Source organism: Macrosteles quadrilineatus, unplaced genomic scaffold (genome assembly GCF_028750875.1).
Source record: "Macrosteles quadrilineatus isolate MER2022 unplaced genomic scaffold, UCM_ALF_1.0 Scaffold_8__2_contigs__length_117827958, whole genome shotgun sequence".
Lineage (NCBI taxonomy): Eukaryota > Metazoa > Arthropoda > Insecta > Hemiptera > Cicadellidae > Macrosteles > Macrosteles quadrilineatus.
In genome coordinates this window covers 56,498,333-56,517,950 of record NW_026542601.1, presented here as the reverse complement: position 1 = coordinate 56,517,950, position 19,618 = coordinate 56,498,333, and positions in this window count along the sequence as shown.

Genomic DNA, 19,618 nt, shown 5'->3' with positions numbered 1-19,618 from the left:
GTGAAATTTCAATAGAGATGATATTGAACGAAGTAATTTCCCCTCGTCATATCTCACCCACTGCATTAGTCTGGGAGTGACTAACTTTACACTACGTTCATTATGTAAATTGATGGAACATATCTCGACCTTCCTCAAATTACCACGACTTGCAGCCTTTGTCCTCTCTTACTGTACAATATACATGATATTAGACAAAGTGTTTTCTCCTCGTCATAACTTGCCACTGCATTAGTCTGGGAGTGACTAACTTTATATACGTTCATTATGCAAATTAATGGGACATCACTCGACATTGTATTTCTATCTTCAGTACAATCACTACACATCATTTTTATTCTCAATTTTATTTTAAAACCCACATACAATTTTTCATGGGATTTAAGCAAATATTACTCATTTTACTTTCAACTACATTATACAATCCGTATTGTGAACGTTGTTAAATTCTACATGAAAGAAAGACATTTTAAAAGTGATGTTTTAATCATCAAGACAGGAATGAACTTGAACTTAATACCTCAAGAAGCTAAGAATCTATCAAGACGGTTCCATCAATGAACTTGAAAAAAATAATGATTGACATTCTCGGTGAGTTTCAATATAAGGTTTTGTTTGACAAATTTACTCTCAAAAATTTAACAACATTGTATATTAAATTAAAACTTGTCTTGTATATAATTTATATATGTAAAATATTTAGCTGACAAATCCCAACAATATCAATTTTGAATTGCTTCATTTAGAATTTCTTTTTTTGCCTAATTTAGGCTGGTCCTTCGATTTATTTCTTTTATTATTTTTCCTATCTTTAACTACCTTTCCCCCACAGTCAGTTTTATGCTTTGTTAGTTATTTAGGTTTTTGATAATTTCCTCATATTTACATCCCTTCTAGCGGCAGTTGCGATCAGTTTGCAAGTGTGAACAATCCTTTAGAAAACACAACGATGGCGTTTGTTCCTGATGGAACGTTAGTCAGGGAGATAACAATCCCCACCATTCAGAAACAATGTTCCACAGTTTTTTTTGTTTGTGTTTTACGACCAATTTGTTAGAATGTGAAGTGTCAGAGTTGCAGAATCGTCATCATTTCTTTGATTTATACAAACAACTATGTTTCTAATGTTTATTTCTTTCATGTAAGAAAATTACTTTCCTCATGTTTTGCTAGTTCAAGATTCAGCTTGACGTAGCTAATATACATCTAAAATTCGAACCAAAAATGTATTTCAATTTCCATTGAATGCTGTTTAAGAAATCCATTGATAGTTATTTTTAAAAAATCTATTAATTTAATTAACGTAGCTTATTAATAATTTTAAACTTATTGTGTATTCCCTATAGTAGATAAAATAACTCTGCAATAAGTAAGCACTTTTCAAAATAAATCTCTTTTCAAAACATCTAAAGTTATTTATTAATTTTGATAATCAATAATAAGAATTGATAAAAATATATACTATGATTTAATAAGTGCTACATACATACCCGAGAAACGATACTTTTCTTCTTACAGCAGTTTACTCAAAAATTAGTTTTAAAATTATCAGAAAATGAGAGTTATTATGCATACAATCCCATCAGAGTTATACAACCGCTGCCATTTAGTTGGTTTAGGACTTTCTAAACAATTATCAAAAAGTTATAAATATATATTTCTCCAACTATACAAACCATCTCCATTTTTTTTAAATTTGGTTTCGATGACTTTTTTTCAAACCACCATAAAAAGACTATCTGATGAAATTGCTTTTATATAGACAACTGCGTCCAGAGAGTTCAATTTGTATTTTAAAATGCTGTACTAAATAAACTTTGTAAAGACAATTTTTATTTGTTAATTTTTCACACTACTTCTGACTACTAAGATTAAAGAAAAGCTACTTCTTTCATAATAAGTTGAGATACCTTTAACCACTTCTCACAACGCCCCTCATACAGCTAAGTGTGACGGTCGGTAGGCAACGTGTTAACAGGATGTAATTATAAGAAGATAAGGGAACCAACTGAAGTCAAAAGCAGAAGGCACCGACATGAGTCTTCTTTATGGCATGATTTAAGCTGCACTTTTTTCCTCATTACGACATTACTCATGTCAGATATTACATTTATTATTTTGATTTACGAATATCATCAAAGTCAACCCTATTTCTATCTGCAACTAACTTATTTGTGGTTCAACGCAAAAAACTACTACAGTATAATTGTATTACCGTATTCTATTTCATTTGCTCTGTACTTGACTCACTATGAATGAGAAAAAAAAACGTCATAAATATAAAAAATTATATTTTTTTCTGAGTAAAACCAATAATACATTAGAGAGGGAGTTAAAAATGTTTGTTTTACGAGAGTACTAATCTGTAGAAATGGGGAGCGAGCTGGCGTAGTGGTTAGAGCACGGGACTTCAGTCCCTGAGGTCCCGGGTTCGATGCCCGCCAAGTCACCAATGGATTTTATCTAAGTGAAAATGCCGCAACCCCTAGGTCTAGCCTGAAGTAATGCGAAAAACAATCCCAGGCTCGTGCCTAGCGTCCTAGGGAAAAACAATCTGTAGGAATAAGATACTCAAGAATAGTCTGTTGCTATTTACTAAGCATTTTAAACTGTATGACCAGACCGAAAAACTATTATTATAACAGTTTGCTGTATTTAATTTCAATATCATCACTAACTCTTGTCAATAAATTTTAGCCATTGATGATCGAAATATTTTTCAACTTTGATCATACAAAATGTTTCTTGATATTCCAACCCGATCATTATATACTATTATATGTTTGTTATCTCTGGTGGATGGTTACATACAATTATAAAAAAGTCCTACAATGCTCTAAACCTAATATACTCAACTACTCAACTTTACTCAACTAGTAAATTAATGGTTAGTAATGTTTTTTTTTTACTAACAAAAATATAACATAAAATGTGTTACTAACCGCAGCCTATTATTTACATATAATATTAGAGAAATGCCACAGCATTGTTGATAGTTCAAATGCTACCCAGCCACCTGGAATGTTAGTGCAAAATGCAAACCAATTTGGATGGCCTTTGTCTCGCCTGCGGCGTGGTGAATAGTTGCAACATTTATACTCTGTGGAGCAAAATATGAGTTTTAAACCACTGTTAGACCATATTTATTTCGAAATAGCTGTTTATGCCTTGTGTGATTTGCATCGCAGCTGTAATACGTAGAAAATTTAATAAAAAGTGATCCATTGCATTTTTATTGAGATTATTGGTCTTACGGTAAATTCAAGTGGTGCACTGAAGTGCTCGCTCCGAAAGGCGCTTCAAAAATATCTGTTCCGAAAATAATGTTCATCTAATACACTATATCGAAAGAACATGACCGGTCAGGCACATCGATGTATAATACTCTACATTATTATACGGTCAGGCACTGCTTCGACAGTCATGACTCCGTAAGACACACTTCGAAAATAGAGTTATGCTGAGATTGTACTCCAAACAAATGTGCGTGACCAGCCTATAATACATAACACAAGTGATTTGAATATTAAATAACAATCTTAACATGTGTGGCAACTGCACCACAGTTATATTTATTTTATGAAATACGTAATACATTTCTTGCTATTATGGCGTTGGAATATTCTGTATACGTATCCAGAAAAGTGCAAAAAAAGGGATTCTACTGAATGACTAGTCGGAGGTATCAAACTTTCCACATAGTGTGTCATTTTTAAACTAATAAAAATTGTCCAATCTGATTCCATAAAAATATATGTATTTACAGGAGCTTAAAAATTATGTATAGCATATGACATATAATTTTGTACGGCAGTTTGGAGGTTTTATCTATTGAACCTCTAATTTCTGTAAATCCTCATGCAAATAAATATTATAAAGCTATTCCTTGTTTGAAACATTTCATAAATGTCCCACAATTATGAAATGTTGTTTAAAAGGGTTGTTTAAAATCAGTATTTGACACCTTCCGAAATTTACCCTGTATAACATTGTTAATGTTTTCTGTGCTCTTTCTCAGGATTGTCTCTTATGATTTCTTTCGTTGAATGTTATGGCTGGCAAACTGTCTTTCACCTTAATTAGAATTAGAATTTCCATTTTTCAGTTCAGAAGGCACTCCTCTGTTATGTTACCCTAAGACACTAGTACTAGAGAATGTGCACAGCCTGGATGGATAAATATTCATTCAGTGATTGTCAATGTTGTACTTAACAAAGTCCTACTGTCTGATTGTGAGCAATCTTTATCTTCTGTGCCATTTCATTAAGAGTTTACAATTACTGATCCAAGCTAACGATGCTTGCAGAACGTGTTCTGGGATGGCAATCACCTTCCTAGCTTCGAGCAAACAAACACTGCCTTAGGTTAAACTAAGCTTACGCGAATCAGTGTTACGAAGATAGATTTTGTTTCTTGAAGAACATACATTGTTATTGAACGATGTTTTTGAAGTTTTGACTCAAGATAAAATTAATTTTACAAACCATCATTACTGTTTTTATTTCTTTGTTTACTAGGATACTAGGAATTTCTGTAGTCTAAATAGTTTTAAAGATGTTAGCAAAATGCCTCATTAACACATAGCGTATTTTTTAAAGGTGTGCATATTTATGAATACATTTAAAATGCAAATAATTATGTATTAAATCAAACCTATTTGTTTATCTTGAGTCAAAACTTCAGAAACATATATATATATGTTCAATATGTATATATATGTTCATACATATATCAAAACAATTTCACAGAATATATTTTGAACAGTTATCTAATTGTATTCCCTATGCTGTCTGATATTTTAAAAATTGGTTTCCTAAAGTATCATAGTTATTTATTGATAAAGACACTCATTTCATATTAGTACAATTCTTTTACTCAACTATGTGCTATTATCATTTTACAGTATTTCTGAGACCAACTCCATATGAATGTAAACATGTAGAAATAAAACTTAAGGATATGCCTTTTTCCTCTCAAATAAAATCAATAAAAATACTTCTCAAGATCATTATCTCTTAACTCTTACGTGGTTTTATCGTAATATCTCCAGTTAGGTAGAGTTAAGTTAAACTATCCTGTATCATCATGTTCAACGAGAAATCTGCTGATGCCAGATAACTTGATTGCTGATATTTGACATGGATTAACCTAATATATTTTTTGATAGCTTAAGAAAGCATACTGCGTATGAATTTGTTAAATATGTGAATAATTTTTAATGTCTTATATTATATCTTTTCTACTAATAACTTAAGAACGTGTTCATATTTCTAACACTTTCAATGAGTAATAGGCCTAAAGTCAACATATTTAGCATCCAGTGAAATCACGCTGATGCTAGTTTTAATTTTTTCCCGATAAAATAGGTTAATTAAATCACGTTATCTTTAAATTGATATTTTATCTCCTGACTGCAAAACTAATTGCTTACAGCTCCACATTTTTACCAAGTGGTCAAATGTATTATCAGAAAAGCATTAGTGTTAATACTTGGTATTTCATGTTTCCTTCAATATTACAGTTTTATATTATTAGCTCATGTGTTAGGTACGATTTTAAGCAAGTTTTTCCCGCATTTATGTACCAAATTGAACATTATTGAACATAGTAGCATATGTTCGTGTTTATATCTTGTGTAAAACAATTCATGAATGACATACAACTAAACAAAGGTTTTACAGTAATTTAACACTCCATTGTAAAGTTGATGAGGTCTTGTGAGTAATTAAACTTTACAACTCAACAAGACCTAAATGCCGTCATTGTCTCCACGGGAAACAAGGAATTATTTGCCACACTTTGGGGGAGTTTTTCTCCGCACCAGGACACTTCTGTTAGTGGGTGATGAAACTAGACGTATTCTTTGTAAATTAGTTCTCCTCAGTATGGTTGGGATCGTAGTTTCTTTACCTATGACATTCTTCACCTTTAAAACAAAACATTATTTACTAATTCCTCCCGTAAGTAAACATATTTTCCCAAAGACTTTATCTACACTTTGAATTGTAAAATGTCTTGGAGAGTACGAAATTTATTAGTAACAATGATCTCGAAGCTTGCAATAAAGTGTTTTGAAGGAGAATTTACGAGCCACCCATGACCACGTCTCACTTTTATGTCTTTTCTCAAGAATTTATCGGGTTCGGGACCTCAAAGACATTTTACTTCCTCCTTTACTTTGAAAAGTAAAGGAGTAACTAAGTGGCACATATTATTTAGGTATACAGGGTGTCCTATATTTTAAAAAATAAACTGCGGAAAATGGTTCCATGACTCAAAATAAAAGGAAAATATAGTAATTTTACATACAATTTTATCCTATAATTTTTCCCAACTGACCATTATGAAACTTTGTATGTATTCCAAAGTAGAAAATACCTATGTTTTCTAACATCATACTTTGTTCAATTTGAAATATCAAAATGGTGGGAATTTTAATTCAAGCACACGTTTAGAAATTTCATATCAAACGAAATTAAGTAAAACAAATTGAGTGTACAAATAGCTGAAATATTACGAGGCAAAATACGTATACGCGAGTTTGGGTACATTTTGCCATATTATACAACTAAAAATCGTGGTATTTTACCAAATTGTAACTCTATGTTTTATAATTTGGTGTTGTTAAATGCTAAATAAATGTGTCATAATATGTCGTGAAATCAGCCATTAAAAAAAGAATTTGCAGCAAAAATTAAAAAGGCCGCATATTTGCTCAGCTAAGCGTGGTTTTTTTGCCAGCTAATTTTAAATGCTCACTTTTTGTAGCTTAGGAATAAATAAAGAAACTGCACTTAAACTTTATCTTTTTGGTGCAGGATTAGCTCTACGAACAAACTTCAATTCTTCCAAAGATTCAGTCATTATTTTAGTTATTATTATTTATATCTGACCCATAGAAGTCATAAATCTTTCTACAATATTTAGTTCTACAATACAGTATTACGAAAAAATTTAATCTTTAAAGAGAAAGGCAAAACTATGGATATTTTTTAACGGGTTACACTAGAAAAACTAAACTCTAAACACCTTTAAATGGAATAAAAGTGCACATTTTGGTTGGTGTGGCAATTTTGAACGGGACGAAAAATGGGGGTATTTTGGTAGAAGTACTTACTGGCAGTATTGTAAAAAACTTGTTATACTTAACAAAATGTACCTTTTTCCATATAAGGGTGTGTAGATCGTAGCTTTCCTTGTGTAATTTGTTAACAATTTAACAGGAAATACCCATACCTTTATCTAACCCTGTATATTTGTAACAAGATTGATTGTAAAGATTTTACTAGACTCTATAATTACATTCAATTCTAGTTGTTTTGCTACCATAAATATAGAAATATATTGACGACTACGAATCTTTTACCTTTCAATATTGTTAACTTTGAAGATTGATACACTGTTTTGGGCCTTAATTCTAGGCTTGGTACGTGAAAGGTAACTGACTCTGCTTAAGGTCAAATGGTAAACAGAACCAATTACCCAACATCCCTCGATTGGTTTGGTTCCTTTGATCACTGGTTATAACTAACTGCTCAAAAAGGAAGATCAAACGGAAGTCTATTGCGTTAGTTAAGGCAAGAGTCGACTACGAAATTCGTTTTATGAAACCCTACTACGTTGATTATCAGTTAATTTTACCTCTAATGATAGTGACTAGAAAGTCACTATCATGATGACAGAAGTCATCATGGATGTTTTCTTTTAACTTGCTGTACCTGATTAAAAATACTCAACTTAACTACCGAGATGTAGCTTTGATGAAGTTTTGAAACGTGTTACTGTCATTTAAAAAAAAAAGTTTTAGACTTGCCTAGTATCGATTTTAATCAAATTGTTATTTGGTATAGAATAAATCACTTAAATCACTATGAAGTACCTCTGAAGAAATGTGATACATTCTCACAATTATTTTTAGTAGTCAAACCAATCTGTCATGTTTTGTACAAGTCAGATATAGTTTGACAGTTGTCAAGATATTTTCCAGCGTACTCTGCAGTAATGGAAGTCTCGACTCACGCTCATTTGCATAAAGAGCGACAAAGATCTTCCAGATGTCTTAAGCTGCAAAGTCGGCGTTTCCTTAGGAAAGAGGTTTTTTAAGTGCTTTAAAACACAAAGTTCTAACTACCATACAAGATTTATTTTATTAATTTTTTCCATTAAGATTGAACACATTCTTCAATCAAATTTGTTTTACTATTTACTGATAAATAAATTACGTTTTTATTCCAGAAAATAATAATTAATTATATTCCAGAAATACGTATAACACTCCCGTGTTGTTGGTTTTTTTTTTACATAAACATTTCCATTGCACGTTATTCCAAATCTGTAGGTAATTTGTTTATACACAAACATGGTCTATTTTACTTCCATTTAATAGTCCCATGATTATTTGGTTAAATCTGAGTTTGAATGTTTCGTTGCGAAAACAACATTTTCAAACCCAATTACAAACATATGACCTACAAGCTTTCGTATTAACAATAAAAGAATAGTTGCTTTTTTGTTCCATGTGATTTGTTCTATGTAATATGTATGTTTTAATCATGTGTCATTGGGGTTTCTTGGTTTGAAAATGTTGCTCTCGCAAAGAAAAGTTAAATCCGAATGAACGAAAGCCATGCGAATATTTGAATGAGGATTATTAAAACATAATATTTATGTCTTAATAAGTTTCAAGAGCCAGAAACATGAATGTTAATTCATTGATTGTTATGAATATTATAGCTTACTAAAAGTGTGCTTATGGTCGGCCTACTCGTCTAGTAACAAGAAGATAAGTGGTACAGTACTAGTATAGGTCATTGCGTTCTTTTTCATTGTTAGAAAATAGTACCAGTTAACTCATCGGGGTTTTAATTAACAGTCCTGACAAAAGAAATCTCAAACTTTAACTGAACAAATGATATTAAATTCCCCACATATAACTACATTCCTTATAACACTCATCTTTTATTTAGCTTAAAATACAAAGGGGGCTGTCTAAATAAATAAGTAATTGATTCGAACAGTACAAAACAAAATATAGCCTACTAATGCATTTATAAAGATTTAATTACTAAAACTTCAGATTTTAATTATCAATCTATGATAATAACTGAATATAGATACTAAGTAAGTCATGATGCATTGAAAATAATGAATAAAATGTCTGCTTTCAAAATCCACTACCTTCACCTATTTTCAAGAGAGATTGAGTTTTCAGAAAGAGTTGATTGAGAACAATATGATTCCATGACAAGTGCAGACAATTGTAGCGAATGTTTTGTCATTGATCGCCACACAACCGGGACTACAGAGTTGTTTCAAAGTAGTGAAAAGACCATCCAGTTAGTCTCGATACACATTTGTTAAAGCAAAATGAAAGAACGTTTAAATAAAAACTTCGAATCGCTGTTTTCCGTTGTCAACGTACCTATTCTCTAGCATATGATTTTTGCTTTGGAAAGGTTTGTTGCGTACCATTTTTTAATAAAAACACAAATTGGGGCTATAAATACTGTATTCGTATTGTGAATGTGGTACTTGAGTAGTTTAAAGGATTAAAATTAATCAAAAATTAAGTTATTCGATTACCTTAGTTATAAGTTTCTATTGTTAAGCTATTAAAATAGTTATGATAGAAAATGACAGTTATAATTTAATTACAGTATCATCGTGCTTCTGTCCCTATCGGTAGTTTTTGCGGATTGGTAATACAGTAATAGAGTAATATATTAAATTGATTATCTTGTAAGTTAAAACTGAATTATAAAATGGTTCCCTCAAAATTGTTTTGATTATTGGAAAACACATTTAACTGATTTTTAAAAATACAAAAAAGTTTTAACGGGACGGGGTTTTCTTCAACAGTTCCAGGCACAGTGGAACCAGACCCAGTTCTTACCAGGAATACTACTTTTATAGTTTCTTCCTTAAATGGAAATTTGAAAATAAGTGCATGTATATTATACAGAGAACAGCTCCTACAGTGTTAAATTGCAAAGAAGGCACAACTGGAGTACGTACAGTACATCGTAAACCGTAAACCGTATTCTATTTCAATATATTAAGGAATTATTTTTCAGGTTTATCTTCCAACACAATGCATTTGATGTACTGCAATTAAATATAACTTGCACGAACATTCGATGTCTTGCGTGACGGAAGCACATTGGCTTTTCAATTTGTTGAATGACTGATTGTTTTGTGTTCAACTGAAGAAAGTTCATATTTCTAACTTTGGAAATTGATTGGAAAGGTCAATCAGCAATAGTACTGTTTGTTAAGAAGAATTGAATAGGCAATTTCTGTAAACTTGACGTCCAATCACAAAACATGTGGTAATTACAAATGTTTTTCTTTGTTAAAGTGTATGTGAAGTCTATTTAGGAGAAACATACAGAAACAGCGTTTCATTTACTCGTGTGTTGAACATGTGTAAGATATAGTTTCACTAAATAATATGACATAATAACATTAGCTTTTCAATTTGTTGTATGACTGATCGTATTTGTGTTCAACTAAAGTAAAATAATATCTCTTCCACTGACAATTGATTGAAATTGTTGTACGTCAATGGCACTGTTCGTCAAAGAGAATTGGATGGGCAATTTATGTACCGCAATGTCCAATCACTAAACATGAAGTCATAATGAAAGTTTTCCTATGTTAAATTGTGTGTGTGTGAGGAGACTATTTAGGAGGAACATTACCAAACGTTAATTTTCAAATTCATGAACCTTTGGCTCAACTGACCACGAACCTTCCAGTTATAATTATTGGTCTAGATTAATTTTTTAAATAAAGAAAGTCTTTTTACTAGCTTATAACTATAAAAATATTACTTTCCCATTTAGGAAATGGTAAACCACGTTTTTATGATCATTCGTTGTTGTGGAATAGAACAATTCCCCAAAAAGACGTAAAAACTGTTCTCAAAACACATTTTAGCTATTGTTTTTTGTTTCAAATTCAAACAGGAAAGTCGGGTCAAGCCGTAAACTACTTGTCAGTTGTAAATCCTGCAGTCGGAACATGTACGGGATGTGTAGTGAAACGAATACCTGATGCGCCTCTCTGCTGTTGTATGTACTAACAGTGTTTTTCGGTTTACACTGAAAATAAATCCTAAGATGACGTCCGTTAATACATTTAATACTTTTCTTTTTGAAATAGATGTTATCAATGCAAAGAAATTTTCCTGTACAGCATATGCTTTGCTTTCGAGATACACTACAAAACGGATACTTCGATATATCAACAGTTAATTTGAAAATGAAAGTATACGTATTTTTCACTGACAAACCCAACCTAAAAGCCACAATCAGTATCACAAAAAAACTATATTTCATCAATATCTGCAAATAGCGTTAAATAGCGTTTAAAAGTCAACATTATGAAATGTATTGTAACTACAATTATTATGTAAATTGTTTATAGTATTGTTTGGTTTCCTAGTTTTTTTTTTCGAGAAACCTCTAATCAGCCTGCGTATGAGGTTCTTTCATAACACAGTGTACAAAAAGTTGTTTATGGGAATTTATTGAATGATCGACAAATCCAATGTTTCATATACAGGGTGAATAAAAAGTCAAGACCCCCCCCCTCTAATATTTTTCCAAGTAAATATACAGAGATATCCTTTTGGTGGTCGAGCAACCTTAGCAGGAAGTTTCATTTTATCATCTTGAAATTTTTGAGTGTCCCCCCAAAAGGGGGGATTTGGGGGGCAACTCAAATATTTTAAAAGTAAACCCCCTTCAAGTGACACCTCATTTTAAAGTGTTTACAAAAACTTAAAGAATGGTGAAAATTAGAGGTCGCTATCTCTTCTCTATCCAAAATGGTAGCCCGTCAAATGTTGTGGAAAATCAATGGTAAAATTGTTAATATTGGCTGCCATTTTGGATAGAGAAGAGATAGCGAGCTCTGGTTTTCACCATTCTTGAAGTTTTTGTAAACACTTCAAAATTAGGTGTCACTTGAAGGGGGTTTACGTTTAAAATTTTTGAGTGTCCCCCCAAACGGGGGGATTCGGGGGACAACTAAAAATGTTTCAATAGAAACCCCTATCAAGTGACACCTCATTTTGAAGTGTTTACAAAAACTTAAAGAATGGTGAAAAACAGAGCTCGCTATCTCTTCTCTATCCAAAATGGCAGCCAATATTAACAATTTTACCATTGATTTTGCACAACATTTGACGGGCTACCATTTTGGATAGAGTAGAGATAGCGACCTCTAGTTTTCACCATTCTTTAAGGTTTTGTAAACACTTCAAAATGAGGTGTCACTTAAAGGGGCACATTTAAAATATTTGAGTTGCCCCCCAAATCCCCCCTTTTGGGGGGGACACTCAAAAACTTCAAAATGATAAAATGAAACTTCCTGCTAAGATTGCTCGACCACCAAAAGGATATCTCTGTATATTTACTTGGAAAAATATTAGAGGGGGGGGTCTTGACTTTTTATTCACCCTGTATATGTGATATAATACAAATCCTCCGAAAAAATAACCATACACGAAATAAAGCTTCTAATACCATAAACTATACAACATATTGATGTGCTGATAACGCTTGAAGTAAGGTGTGCACGAGTAACTGTGAAGGGGTGAATGTCACTGTGTTACAGTCGCAGGGCGTGGCTGATTGATACTTACTCGTTTGCTGAGGAAACGTGCCTACTAACGATATTGCACCCATTATTGAACCACAATGGGGAACGTTGCTAGGCCGTTTTTGTATGTAACACATTACTATTTACTATATTATTATAAACACTATTTTGAGTTTTTTATAACATTTTAAAACATACTAGAGTATATTATTTGTTCCTATGAGCCACTAATAAACTCTCAAACTCCAGACGGAACCCGCCAAAGATAACCACATTAGTAAACCATAACAATAATAAACGTACATGGTTTGTTTTTAGTTTGATATACAGGGTGATTGGTACTCGGTGTGACAATTTCATTGATGCATATAAAAGGTTCCAAGTCTAAAAATAAGCTTCAAAAAAAATATATTTATGTTTCTAAAAAATACTATGTTTTTTAAACTTCTCAATTAGCTGTATATGGATTTGAGTAGATAATGTCATTTTCGTGTTCTACATTAAGATTTTCAATAAGAATAATAGAAAATGACTGGAGGAACAGTTGTAAAAACTTCATTGTAAATAGATTCAAAGAAAAAATTTATATGTTTGATAAAGATTAAAAAAAAAAATTATCTATTGCATTTTTTTACACCCTGTATACAAGAAAGTGTCCGAATATGTTAAAAACTGCGCCATTTTATAAGCTTTCCAACCTTATGCTACACTATTGAGGTTTAGATATTCTTCTGTTTCTTTTAGTAGTTTGAATACCAGAAAGCAGGGAACTTTTCTAATGTTTTTACTGTTCAAGCCGAAACAAAAATACAACTTTTGCTTAACACATGCCGACTTTCTATTTTTAAAATGTTAAAGACATCATGTTTTGTAGACTTCAAACCACTAAAGCATACATAAGCAGACATAAAGCTCAATGGTGTAGCATATAGTTGGGAAGCTTATAAAATTACGCAGTTGTTACTATATTCGGTCACTTTCTTGTATACTGGGTGTGAACAAATGCAATAGACCAATGTTTTTTTAAATGTTATCAACATCTTAATTTTTACCTTTGAATCTATTTACAATGGAGTTTTTAAAACTGATACCCCGTCATTTTCAATTATTCTTATTCAAAATTTAATGTAGAACACGAAAATGACATTATCTACTCAAATACATTTACAGATAATTGAGAAATAGCTGTATTAAGTTTAAAAACATAGTTATTTTTTAAAAACATAAAATAATTCTTTGAGAAGCTAATTTATAGACCTTTTATATGCAGCATCACACTGCATTTACTTTGTACTATACCCCTACCATGTAGCCAATTAGGTAGTATACTTCAATTTAGGATGAATCTAATTCAAGCTGGTAGTAGAAGTAAGATAAATTAAAAGACAAAGTAGGCCAAAGATACATTTATTATATAGATGTCAAATTTCTCAAAATACACTTTCCCAATAAAATCAAATATGCTCTTGTTACTTCCAAATATTATGCTAAATAATAAAATACTGGAAAGATCTTACTTTAATCAGAGACACTGGTTTAATGGTCAGAACTGGCACTAGCAGATACCATGCAATGCAACTAGAAGTGGTACTAAAGCTACTGGACCAATCATAAGAAGATGATCAAGAGGACAATGTGGTTGATTTCTGTCTGAAAACATCACACAAAACCAATAAAAACTATTCTCTACAAATTCTAATAATTAAAAGTGGATTTAAGATCCTTACAACTCCTTGTGAAAATGTGCTTCTCCTAGAACAAAACTCGACAGGTCTGTATAAACTTTACTTGTTTTCTTTTCTTGTAAAATGCATTAAAATTGATTTGAAAACTATTCTTTACTTTACATCTTTTCCCAAAAATGATTTCTACAAATGCTGTATACAATAAATCTCCTAAAATCTTATTACTAAACAATATTTAAAGTACTTACAATTTCTACAGCAACCACATATTTGTAGACCATATTTCCAGTGAACTTAACTGACAAAACTTGAAATTGGTTATCACTGACCACTACCAACCCTACAAACTAAATCTTTTAAACTGCTGGACACTCTTTCTTAATCTTAGTCTAGCCAATGGTTAAATAATTCGTTTTTGTTTTTGCTATTTCAATTCTAACTAACTTCCATCGGTACAGTACTTACACCAAAAAAATTTTGTCACACTGAGTACCAATCACCCTGTATAGACGAAGCAAGCGTTTGAAAAAATAATAATTAATGTTACGAGTTTTTTTTTACTAACGTTTGGGTAATGCAATAATACACACATCGCATAGTAACAACTCAAACAATTAATCAATATTTAATCTATTCAACTACACATAATAGGCTGTAAATACAGTCAGTTAAACCTTAGTTATGTACTGATATGGAAGATTTACTATTTAAATCTATCTATATTACTTAGTCAATTCAAATACGTTTACCACTATTAAAAGAGTTTATCTGTTATGTTTCATGTTTTAATGTCTATATAGTTGATATTTAAATGGTTAAATGGTCGTTAAATTGTTAAAACCGATAAAATATATCAAATTAAAACTAATTATTAAAGTGATTAATGAATACAACGTAGAACCCAATAGAAATACATTTTTCTGTTTTAAATCTCCATTCAAGCAAATTGACAGAATAAGTAGATATCGAGTCTGTTATAAGCTACAAACCGAATGAATGGTGTATTTACCTCTAGTTGCTTAAAATTCTGAAAGTTTCACAGGGTCAAGACTTTCGTTTTATCGATAAGACTGAAGCAATTTGAGTAAAACATTTGTTGAGCAAACCATCATGAATTGTTTAAGCTTTACATTGATTATGTATCAATAGTTCGTGGCCTTTGTGTTCTAAATTACTAAACTAAATCGTATTTAGTACATTTCATATAGTAACCCGTCATTTCGACATCATTTCGTGTCATCTTCGGACCAAGCAAATATAAATTGTTATGATAAAGTTTGGTGACACTAAAGTGTATGTCCTTTGCTTTGGTTAAAGCGTAGCAAATTCCCAAATTAAATTCTGTATTTTTGTGTGTATGCCTGTTGGTAGCGCATATTTTTCAGTGTTCCATATGGACAAGACAAGAGCACCTTAGATAGTGAAATTTTAACCGAAATTTTTAATGGGAAGTTTTAGGTAGTATATTAACTTATTTTAACCATTGTGGAATGTAGCTTTCAATTATAGGCCTGCTTTAGGGCTATACCTCATAGATCTATAATGCATTTTTTGACTTGAAACTGTCAGATACTGTAGCCTATTTGTTTATATATAATACTTTGACCAGCATATCTGAAAATATGCAAACCAACGGCTGTTCTTTATATAAGAAGGTTTTAACTGTCTACTATAAGATCCCCGTGCGTAGAACGGGCACGCAGCTAGTGAAATCTAAAAACATATGAGTTGGATAAAATATTTAATTTAAAATCTATAATCAAAACAGTTACTAATGGTATTAATAACAACTTATTACTAGTATACCTATCAACGATATTACTTTTATTAGACACTTATTCTCAACGATATCCCATCTAGTCAAATATGCTAAAGGGTATTATGTATTATTGAAATTAAATAGTGAACCTTAACTTATTTTAACTCAACAGCCAAATTAATATAAAAGTAAAAATATAACTAACTTTTAAATACGGTATCTATTATGTTATTAAATTCTATGCTAATTAATCATTCCTAAGCGATGAAAGGTTTGAGAAATTGTACATCGAACCCAAACTGTGCTATTTCCTTTGAAGGTTGAAATACTCCAGGGGTTTTAGTTAAATACTCCATTCCTATTCAAATACTCTTCCTAAGTTTTATTTTCTATTGGCTTCCTTTCAAACTTATTCCCAGCACGTAAGGCCAAGAAGGTTTCCCGAATTGCAGCTTCGGAGTTTCTCGTGCTTTCAATTTACCTTAATAATCCCAGGGAACGTCAACGACTTCTTAGTTTTTTTTTTACATTTGTTATTACATTTGTTTGAGTCCAAGCTTGGGGTGGATTAATTGGCCATTTAATGGGTACAAAAATTACTTCGTATAAATTCTGTCAGGTAATAAAGTAATGATTTATAAAAAAACAAATATAGCAACCATAAACACTTTTTTAATTTCCGTCTAAATATGTTAAATTCTAATATCGTTGTAATTTGATTCTCTATAAGTTTATATTTGCTTATTGATATATTCTTTTTTCCTTCCTTGACGAAAAGTGAGTTAGTTAAAACAATTTTCAGTTTGTCATATTTATAAAACTGCAACACACAAGTTAAACAGGATTGTGTCGTAACCCGCAACTATGCTTGAATTTAAACTTATAAATACTAGACGTAGTATAAACCATAACTACTAATGGCAACAAAATTATTAAACCACTACCAGCAAATCGGTTTATTAAAGTTCGTAATACTATTCGATCGAAACATTATTTATTGGGAAATGCTCTGTAAACTAGAACTTGCTGCCAATAACCGTGTATATTAACTTGTTTTGCGGTTCATATTGCATTCATTTGGTTTTAATCCCACAGTTTCAAGTGTTATCAAAACGTTTTTGAGTTTAAATAAAACAAAATGTTTACTAGGATTAGCTAAATATTAATATACGCATAATAGTTGGGTTGAGAGAATATAAGGTTAATATTTAAAGTGAAATATAAAACATAGAGCATTAGTATTTTAGTTGTTCTAAGCTTTATTTTTTAATATACCGCATGTACAAAACTTAATTTTTGTTATGAGAAGCTAAATATATTTTAAAATATAATACTCTGAAAACAAAACGTCTAAAATATGATTGTAGTTCCCAAAGTGTAAAATTAAAAAAATAGTTAAGTACATTTAATTTTGTACGTTAAAATACACTAATTATGTGTTTATGGCAAAAACTGGTTTTTGCATACAAATAGGGGCCTACATAAATTTAGCTGGATATCAGTGTTATGATTCTAAATATATTTAATATCCAACACTTTTATAAAGGGAATTAATGATATGTTCTTTTTATGATAACATGGGAATCTTTGGCAATAATTAGCATATATATATCACATGAAAGGCAGTTTGAAACAAACCAAAACATCAATTTTATATCTTCGTTGTATCAGAATCCACACGGCTGAACTAATCTGTCATTCACATTGGAAGTAAACAAAACATTAAAAAACATTGTTTGCAGCGAACACGTTTTTGAAACTCAATGCACAAACTAGAAATTCTTCCCCGTGTTTTATTCAGTATTATATTAATAACATACAGAGTGGTAATAAAGTCCAAATACAGTTAAATATTTTAAATACCCCCGCCACAGCAAACCTGCAGACTAAGCGAATTTCCATTAGCCTGATTGGATCCAAACTAAAATACCTCCTTAAAATATCAAAATTATACCCTATTTAAATAGAATTAGTTTAACGAGTACTTAGGTTTGCTGCAACAGGGAGGGTAAAAAAGTGTTTTTTATTTGTAAAATGTTAATAGTTTAGTAAGAAATTTATGAATTTTCCAAATTCGATCAAAATATGTTCATAAACAAGCAAACTACAACAGTTGACTTATTCTCCATAAGAATAACATGGGAATTTTAAATTTACAATTTTTTTGAATTTTCTCCGTAACCATTAGGCGGACAATAACGCTTCCATATACCAAATTGTTTGTTTTTTAAGCTCTACAAAATGGTTTGGAAAGAAATTGTAAAATTTTGTGTTTTTAGGGTCAAAAATGGGAAAAACCTATTTTTACCCCATAAAACCCCCATAAACCCCCCCCCCGTTCCCATAGTCCGATCATGCTGGTTCGCGAACTCGTTCGAATAAATGTAGGTTTACACGTTTATACCACATTTCATCAAAATTGGATCATTTTTGCTCCAGTTTTCGTGCTGACGGACACACACACACACACACACATATATATATATATATATATATATATATATATATGTATATATATGAATTGGAACGGATGGTATTTTTTGCCTCTAGGGACTTCAAAACGAAAAAGCAAATCGGTCCCGGGTCCAGGTCTTACCATGAGTACTACGGTAATAGCTTATTCCCTATATGGGAAATTCGCAAAAAATAATGTAGATAGAGCTACAATACTTGGTACAAAGTTACAAGGCATTAAACTCTATTTTAACACATATTCAGTGATCAAATAACTCTTCCGGGGGGCGTCCCACAAGGAGTTGGAAGAAAATCTTAAATGGAACCATAGGTCAATATGATCAATATGGTTTTGAAGTGCGATTTGCGGCATTCATCTTTGCTTAAAATGCCCTTTAAAATGATGACCGTATCAACATTATACTTACCCTTAAGATTGCCTACTGACTCATCATGGGACATACCCTGTTAGATAATGAAAGTCAGCAATAACCTAAAAAAATTAGTTTGTAACATTAGGGTGGATATGGGCATAATTTTAGAGGGCATTTTAAGCAAAGAAGAATGTTGCAAACCGCACTTCAAAAGGACCATCCGTTAAAAAATAACAGTTGCTTAAAGATTTAAAATTTTATATAGTGTTTTAATTTAAAGAAATTGGCTAATTTTGAAAATCTTTGAACATCTGCCATTTTGCGCAGGATCAACCTTTTGAGGTGCGGTTTGTGGCATTGTATTCTACTAAAAAAGACCTTTAACTTGATGGGCATATTGACCTATGCTTCCATTTAAGATTTTCTTCCGACTCCTTGTGGGCCGTCCCCCTGAAGAGTTATTGGATCACTGAATATGTGTTAAAATAGAGCTTAATGCCTTGTAACTTTGTACCAAGTAAAGTAGCTCTATCCACATTATTTTTTAAAATATTTAACCGTCTTTGGACTTAATTACCACCCTGTATGTATTATAATCTTGTTAACTTGGTAATATGATATTTTTGGAATTAAAATTAATAGACCGATGACTGGATCTGAGAAAAACTTACTCAAGAAGCAGTTGAAAATTATTAAGCTCTTAACCGGAGTAAGTGAGGCGTAAAATGTGCACTTGATAT